Source organism: Poromitra crassiceps, assembly GCF_964638095.1.
Source record: "Poromitra crassiceps genome assembly, contig: HAP1_SCAFFOLD_1059, whole genome shotgun sequence".
Taxonomy (NCBI): Eukaryota; Metazoa; Chordata; class Actinopteri; order Beryciformes; family Melamphaidae; genus Poromitra; species Poromitra crassiceps.
The window spans coordinates 1-7,500 of NW_028151351.1; the positions used below are offsets into that span (position 1 = coordinate 1).

Consider the following 7,500-nt stretch of genomic DNA (forward strand, 5'->3'; position numbering starts at 1 on the left):
GCTACGTTAACGTACAGTTACAGTAATGTTAGTTACTAGGTTAGTTAGTTGTTAGTTATGTTAGTTGTTAGTTTAACCTGGAGTTTGGCGAACAGAGCTGGATGGTGAAGCTTGAGATGCTTGTGTAAATAGGAGGTGGAGCTCCCCGGCGTAGCCACCCTCCTCCGGCAGGTTCTGCAGAGGATCTCATCTCTCTTTCGTTCCTTAGTTTTGAATCCAAAGTATTTCCACACACGTGAAGTAAATTGCAGTGGAGGATACAATGGCGAGCCAGCTTCAGCCATGGTGACGATTTACTGGAAACATGCAGAATCTCCCTTGTGGCAAATGACAATTCAAAACAAATCAGGAATCAATCCGTAATCTGTAACTTAAATAAGTTTGTGAACGAGACAGCCTTTTCAAGTCTGAGGATATTCACGCTCATGTGACGATATTCACGAGTATCCAGATAATAAAAATTCAACAAGATAAAAGTATCTTGGTTGCGTGTGTTTTTTTAATCACGAGAAGCATGCTCATCTTCATTATTCGTACATACACACACACACACACACACAAATGGAGGATAACAAACTAGTGTGTTTCCTCCATTGTAACATGTGGTGAGTCAGTCATTTTGAGAAGCAAGAGTAAGAAAAATAAGTAAGAAGAGGAGGAAGGCAAATGAGAAATAACCTACATGACGGTCCAGCAGCAAAACTTTCCCGAACAAAAGCACCGTTAAATAATTTCAATTTAAAATTCTGAAATGTTACATACTTCATCTACCATGACAGCAAAATGTCATTTTTTCATGACCAGTGGAGATTTATTAGCGAGAATTTGCAGTAGCTGTTTACAGTAAATCATTTGTGATGCACTGTGGGCTCATTCTATTTGACAATTCAAAAAACGGTTTATTATGCTTGTCTGACGAAAGTTTGATGTCAATTGAACAACAGCTATTGTTTAATTTTGTTTACTTTTCCCCCGACATGATGGATTTCATAATTCTGCCAGGTCAAGCATCTTGCATCGAGCCTACATTTGGGTGAAATGTGCAAAACAGTAACGTTAGCAGACTGATTTATTATGAATGTTAAAAGTTTGTGACTTTATGGTTGCTGCAGCGCCACCATTAGCTACGCCACCATCAGCCTCAAATTCCTGATGAGGAAGTTTTGCATGGGACTGGAATAATGTAACGTTACAAAGTTTGGTTTATTTTCATGCATGGGAAGTTAAGAGTTCCGAAGAAGAGACAAGAGACACGTTGTGCTAGCCTCGCTAGCCTTCATTAACTAGCTAGCTACCGAAAGTTACGGTTATCACCACTAGCACAACAGTAGCTCGCAGCTAGCTAGCGTTAGTTACAAACGGAGAAGGATGCCATTCCGCCCCAGGTGTTTGAATTGAAAGACACGAAACCAAATACGGTACATACCTCGCCTCGAATAACTCAACGAACTCAGTTATCGGTTGATCATTCAATCCAACGGGCTCGTTTGAGATGAACAAAATCCTCCCCCTCTTATTCTTCTCTTGTTCTTCTTTTTTGGCCTTTATGGCGGTTGGCAAACATATGTATGTGCATTACCGCCACCTACTGGTGTTTGATGTCCTCTTCATAGTGCAATCTATTTACAGTGTTCATCAGTGTTCCACCATTTCTTCTTCTTCTTCTTCTTCTTCTTCTTCTTCTTCTTCTTCTTCTTCTTCTTCTTCTTCTTCTTCTTCTTCTTCTTCTTCTTCTTCTTCTTCTTCTTCTTCTTCTTCCTCTTCTTCTTCTTCTTCTTTAGTGTTTTATGGTGGTTGGCACTTGGGTGCATTACTGCCACCAACTGGACTGGAGTGTGGAACAGGAGATTATGAACAGTGTTGGAGAGTGGTGAACTGCATGTAGTTGAACTATGTATAGTTTAACTATATTTTGCAGTCGTTTGCTGGTAGTTCAACCATGCCCGTAACTACCATTGAGGACCCCGAGCTCATGACCTCGGTATTTTCTTAACAAAACAAAAAAACGGCTGCCAGATCTATTCAGCTGTCATTGATATTTTAAAGCCCTCATAAATAACATGATATATGACATAGTTGATCAGAAATGCAACAATTTGCTTCCTCTCTGTGTGCTATAGAAGGAAGAGAACTCACCACAACGTTCAAATTTTGCATTGGGGCTAGATTGGGGCTAGACTTTGGGGACAGTTCTATTGAAATGAATGGTTAAGTAACTCCCCTGTAAGTGATGTTTGTGTAGATGGGCCATTGTATTTAATTGAGCAGTATTCTGCCATATGTGACCTGTATGCAGAATATATATTATGTGGGGAGACATTTATTTTTGTATCATTGTAAAGCAACCTCACAGTAAAGAGGATATTAATCTAATATGATGTCTGTAGTTCTTTATAGATCTAGCCTCTTAATTTTGCTCTCAAAGTGCACCAGATTGAAGCATTTTACTTTAAAATGGACAACATTTTCTAATTTCTCAAACCCTGGATACGACCATGAGTTCAACTACATTCATATTTGCATAGTGAGTCAAGTACTTTTTGGTAATTTTTGTGTACCGGTAGTTTAACTAGGCTACTCAAACTACAAACTACAATGTTGGGCAATAAAATTAAAGGCAGGCAGGCCTTTGAAGACAGCATAGGCAACCAGGATCCCACTAACCTGACGTTACTGTAGGCTACTTCTTGACAAGACACAGCCTACAGTATGCAGCCTCTGATTGGCTTGCCCTGAAATTCTTACCCTAACCTTAACCAATCATAGTCAAGTCTTTACTGGTTATTTGTCTGATAAAAACAAAACCCAGAAGAACCCAGATTTGTTTACAACGACAAAAATATAACACTGAATGTATTGGATGTCATCTATTGCAATAAACTCAATTTATAGGCATATTTTTGCTGGCATTGTGCTTTTTTGTAGGCTATTCTATTTTATTTCATACATATCACACATGTACATTCAATGCACGTGTAATAGACCCGACAATGAAAAGTCTTGGATGTTTTGCCTTCCTCAGTGACTGAAAAAGATCATTTCTCTCTGTGTTGTATTTCCTCCAGTGTATTCCAGCCTAGCCAACCTTCCTCCCAGCCCAACCTACCATTGTATGTTAATAAGATGTCTTTCAGTTTCCTGCTCATCCCAATACTGGATTGTAACATATTATGGATTGTAACATATTATTATGCTCGATGGCAGAGGTGGAAGTAACTAATTACAAGTACTCAAATTACTGTAATTCCCTTGGTGCATATGCCGAACGCGGAAGCGAGCGTGAGTTTGGCACTCTGCAAAAAATCACTCATTCAAATGACTCTGGATACAGGATTCAATCACACTTTCCTAATTCCCTGAGCTCTTTAATGTCTAGATCAAATTGTTCCTTTATTATTATTATTTTTCTGAGGTGTTATGTTTACGTTTATTTATTTATAAGGACAACACACTTTAATCAACATTTCTGTAAATGTGCCAGTGTTAGCCAGCTGGCTAATTTTCACCTGCAGTCCTTTTGGCAAGATGTGTAAAAAAAAAAAGAAGAAAAAAAAAAGGCAAAGGCAAAGGCAAAGGCAAACAAATTTACAGACAACAGCAACAAACCAATTTCCAATGCATCTCCATATAATCCATACTGCTTTATGATCACTGTTACAGTAGACGTCCGTTAGTCCCTGGGTGTTTTTGTGGAGTTGTGGTCAATCTGCCAATGTAACGCCACCAACCACTCCACCAAGAGAGCTAGCTCCCTTGGCGGAGCTGATTAACATGCCTTTATACTGGGGAGTGAGTTTAACCAATCCACTCGCTACCACACTGGACTCACGAGGAATCCGTGCTGATTCACTTCGGTTACACCAACACAGGCGTGCACAACAGCTACTGTCTCTGTGAAGGGAATCCATCACCTTGACATGATAGAGTGGGCAGGCCACTTCACTGGCTGCTACGCCCTCACAGCCTCCTTTAGGCTATGTAATGCATTTATTTATTTATTTATGTATGTATTTATTTATAAAAGGGTAGCCTACAGAAGTAACAGTGTTACTCAATGGAAAAACATGGAGCCATATATGTATTGTTTATTGTAAAATACATTCATTGAGATCAACAACATGGGGGCAGGGGCATTCTCTTTCCATTGAGAGTCAACTTAAACAGGGAAAGACGTGAAATGTCGATGGATTGTTCCTTGCTAAATGTTTCTATGTCATCTCTCCTACAGCTTACACGATATGTGGAGCAGGGATCAAAGCTAAATGCATCCAACCAGAAACAAGTTCAATCATTTGATGGAGTGCCTGACAGCCTGGACTCATGAAACTGGGGTTGGGGCAGGGGTCAGATGGCATAGTCTCCACTAGATGTCGCTAGCAGCCCAATGTTTAAGCTGGGCCAGGTGAATAAGGTGAAACAGAGTAAAATCTAACAGGTAACAGAAGCTGCCTGTTATTGTAGTTCATTGTCCCGTACAGTGATTGAATCTGTCTAGCAGTGTGGAAGCAAGTGAGTTTAGATAAGCAGAAACGTTTCCATTTGACATTGAACACACACTTAAAAGGGTGAAACAAACAGAAAGCATTTGGGTAACTCCTTTACAAAGATACATCCTTCTGGATGACCTTCACCACTTTAACATTGAAGCTAAATGAGACTCACTCAATTGATATGGAATTAATACTTCATTAAGCATTACACATATTTCAAATGCAAGAAATTAGTTTAAAAAACAAATTGCCACAAATACAGTTTTGGCTTTTGCTTGAACAGTTAGGAGCCAGTATGATCCCATGGTATTTATTTAAGTCTACAATAAACTAAAGTTAAATGATCTAATTCTTCACTACGGGAACTCTCACAACTATAATGCAAAACATTTCCACCTCAAGTCAACAGTCTACTACTCTAATAATAAGTCAACAATTTACAAATAATGATTGGTGTAGTGTTTCATTTCTGCGACTGAATTTGTGCAGAAATTATGTGAAGCGTTAAAAATGTAATTTTGGTCTGATTGGATCCAAATACATCAAAACTGTACACAAATCTATAATAAACAACATCTTCTTGACCTGCCTATAACAGTTGACTTGAGGTTCTCTTAAAGCCGAGGGGACAAATCGAAAAAGACAAAATTGCGTAGGCTGCATGCGCAAAAAGTCAAGGATTCTTAATTGGTGAATCTCAAGAAGACAACTTCACAAAAACGGAGGTCTGATATCTCAGCAACGGTCACATCCTTCGCCTCAAATGTGTTGTTTTGATCATCTTGAAGTATCTTGAGATAGCAGAGCAAAAGCTTCACCTCCAATTTATTTGGCCTAAATCTTTTTGATTGGTAAGCGGATTGAAGCAGCTCTGTGGTCCCTTGCCAATGCCCAACGTGACTACCGCTATAATACTCCTATCACAAAACAACTCATACACTGTTGCCTATAAGCACACAGCTGAACTGAACACTTAACTTCCTTACATTTATTTGTTTGTTACCTAGAAACTGTTTTAGCTTCAAAAGCCCCATAAAAAAAACATCAATGACAGTTTCCCCTGTCCTACAGTAGGTGGTTCTGAAGCTCGAGCAGATCTTCCTAATTGAGGCAGAAAGCTCAAGAGTTGAGAAGCAACTCTGCAAATTGGTGGCGGATAACTCTAGAAATAAGAGAACTTCAAAAGAAAAACGACTCCATACACAAAGCCTTAGAATCGATAGGACTCTAAGAAAAACACACTTTGCTACAGTGGTTTCAAACAATAAATAGCTTTCATCGCATTTCAGTGAGGCTTGAAGATCATCATAATGACAAGAAAAAAGTTTGTTTTTCGTTCTGATTTCAAGTTTACACGGTTCTAGATCTTCTTTTAAAATCCCAAACGTCACAGTCAGCAATGGTTCCTTTTTCACCGTCGAAACGAGTGTGAGTAACGTGATAGCCACACAAACAAAGGGTTAAACTCCTACATATCATATCTGCAGTACTGCTTCACTACACCTCCAGTATGCTACGGTTAACATAAGATTGTGTATATTTTTTTTTATCGTTTTAGCATTTCAGTCAGACATAATGCGTTTTTTGCCATTTACCTGAACTATACATACATACAAAGCGAATATGTACAAAATAAATTCTTTCACTATAGCTTCACCAAAACAAAAACAAAAAATATGTATGGACCCGTCAGAAAGTCCATTGTCTGCGTCCCAGTAAGACGCATCCCCCTCGGCTTGCTTCCTTCACCTCGTTCCTTTGTGATCAATGATTTAGGACATGTCCCAATGAGTGGAGTTGGGAGGAAGCAGGAGACAAGGAGGCAAGGAGAGGAGACAGATCAGTTGGTTGGAATGGAGCTTATGTCCCATGTAGTGGCTGAGGGGGTTAAGGGGAAGGGTGGTGTGGTTCAGGACTGCAGTGAACAGAGGAAGGGTGATGTGGTTCAGGACTGCAGTGAACAGAGGAAGGGTGGTGTGGTTCAGGACTGCAGTGAACAGAGGAAGGGTGGTGTGGTTCAGGACTGCACAGAGGAAGGGTGGTGTGGTTCAGGACTGCACAGAGGAAGGGTTGGTGTGGTTCAGGACTGCAGTGAACAGAGGAAGGGTGGTGTGGTTCAGGACTGCAGTGAACAGAGGAAGGGTGGTGTGGTTCAGGACTGCACAGAGGAAGGGTGGTGTGGTTCAGGACTGCACAGAGGAAGGGTGGTGTGGTTCAGGACTGCACAGAGGATGGGTGGTGTGGTTCAGGACTGAACAGAGGAAGGGTTGGTGTGGTTCAGGACTGCACAGAGGAAGGGTGGTGTGGTTCAGGACTGCACAGAGGAAGGGTGGTGTGGTTCAGGACTGCAGTGAACAGAGGAAGGGTGGTGTGGTTCAGGACTGCACTGAACAGAGGAAGGGTGGTGTGGTTCAGGACTGCAGTGAACAGAGGAAGGGTGGTGTGGTTCAGGACTGCAGTGAACAGAGGAAGGGTGGTGTGGTTCAGGACTGCACTGAACAGAGGAAGGGTTGGTGTGGTTCAGGACTGCAGTGAACAGAGGAAGGGTGGTGTGGTTCAGGACTGCAGTGAACAGAGGAAGGGTTGGTGTGGTTCAGGACTGAACAGAGGAAGGGTGGTGTGGTTCAGGACTGAACAGAGGAAGGGTGGTGTGGTTCAGCACTGCAGTGAACAGAGGAAGGGTGGTGTGGTTCAGGACTGAACAGAGGAAGGGTGGTGTGGTTCAGCACTGCAGTGAACAGAGGAAGGGTTGGTGTGGTTCAGGACTGCACAGAGGAAGGGTGGTGTGGTCCAGGACTGCACAGAGGAAGGGTGGTGTGGTTCAGGACTGCACAGAGGAAGGGTGGTGTGGTTCAGGACTGCACAGAGGAAGGGTGGTGTGGTCCAGGACTGCACAGAGGAAGGGTTGGTGTGGTTCAGGACTGCACAGAGGAAGGGTTGGTGTGGTTCAGGACTGCACAGAGAAAGGGTGGTGTGGTTCAGGACTGCAGTGAACAGAGTGTACACGGTG

The 7,500-nt window shown here is 41.8% G+C and overlaps 1 protein-coding gene across 1 annotated transcript in view; it reads right to left on the bottom strand.

The window, feature by feature from the left end:
• Positions 1-7,060: 7,060 nt before the first annotated feature.
• LOC310771700 (epithelial membrane protein 2-like) overlaps positions 7,061-7,500 on the bottom strand; it is a 2,529-nt gene continuing 2,089 nt past the window's right edge. The window contains exon 4 of the mRNA XM_083664246.1: positions 7,061-7,500. This exon is cut by the window's right edge and continues 527 nt beyond it. The gene's annotated coding sequence lies outside the window, so the exon portion shown is untranslated.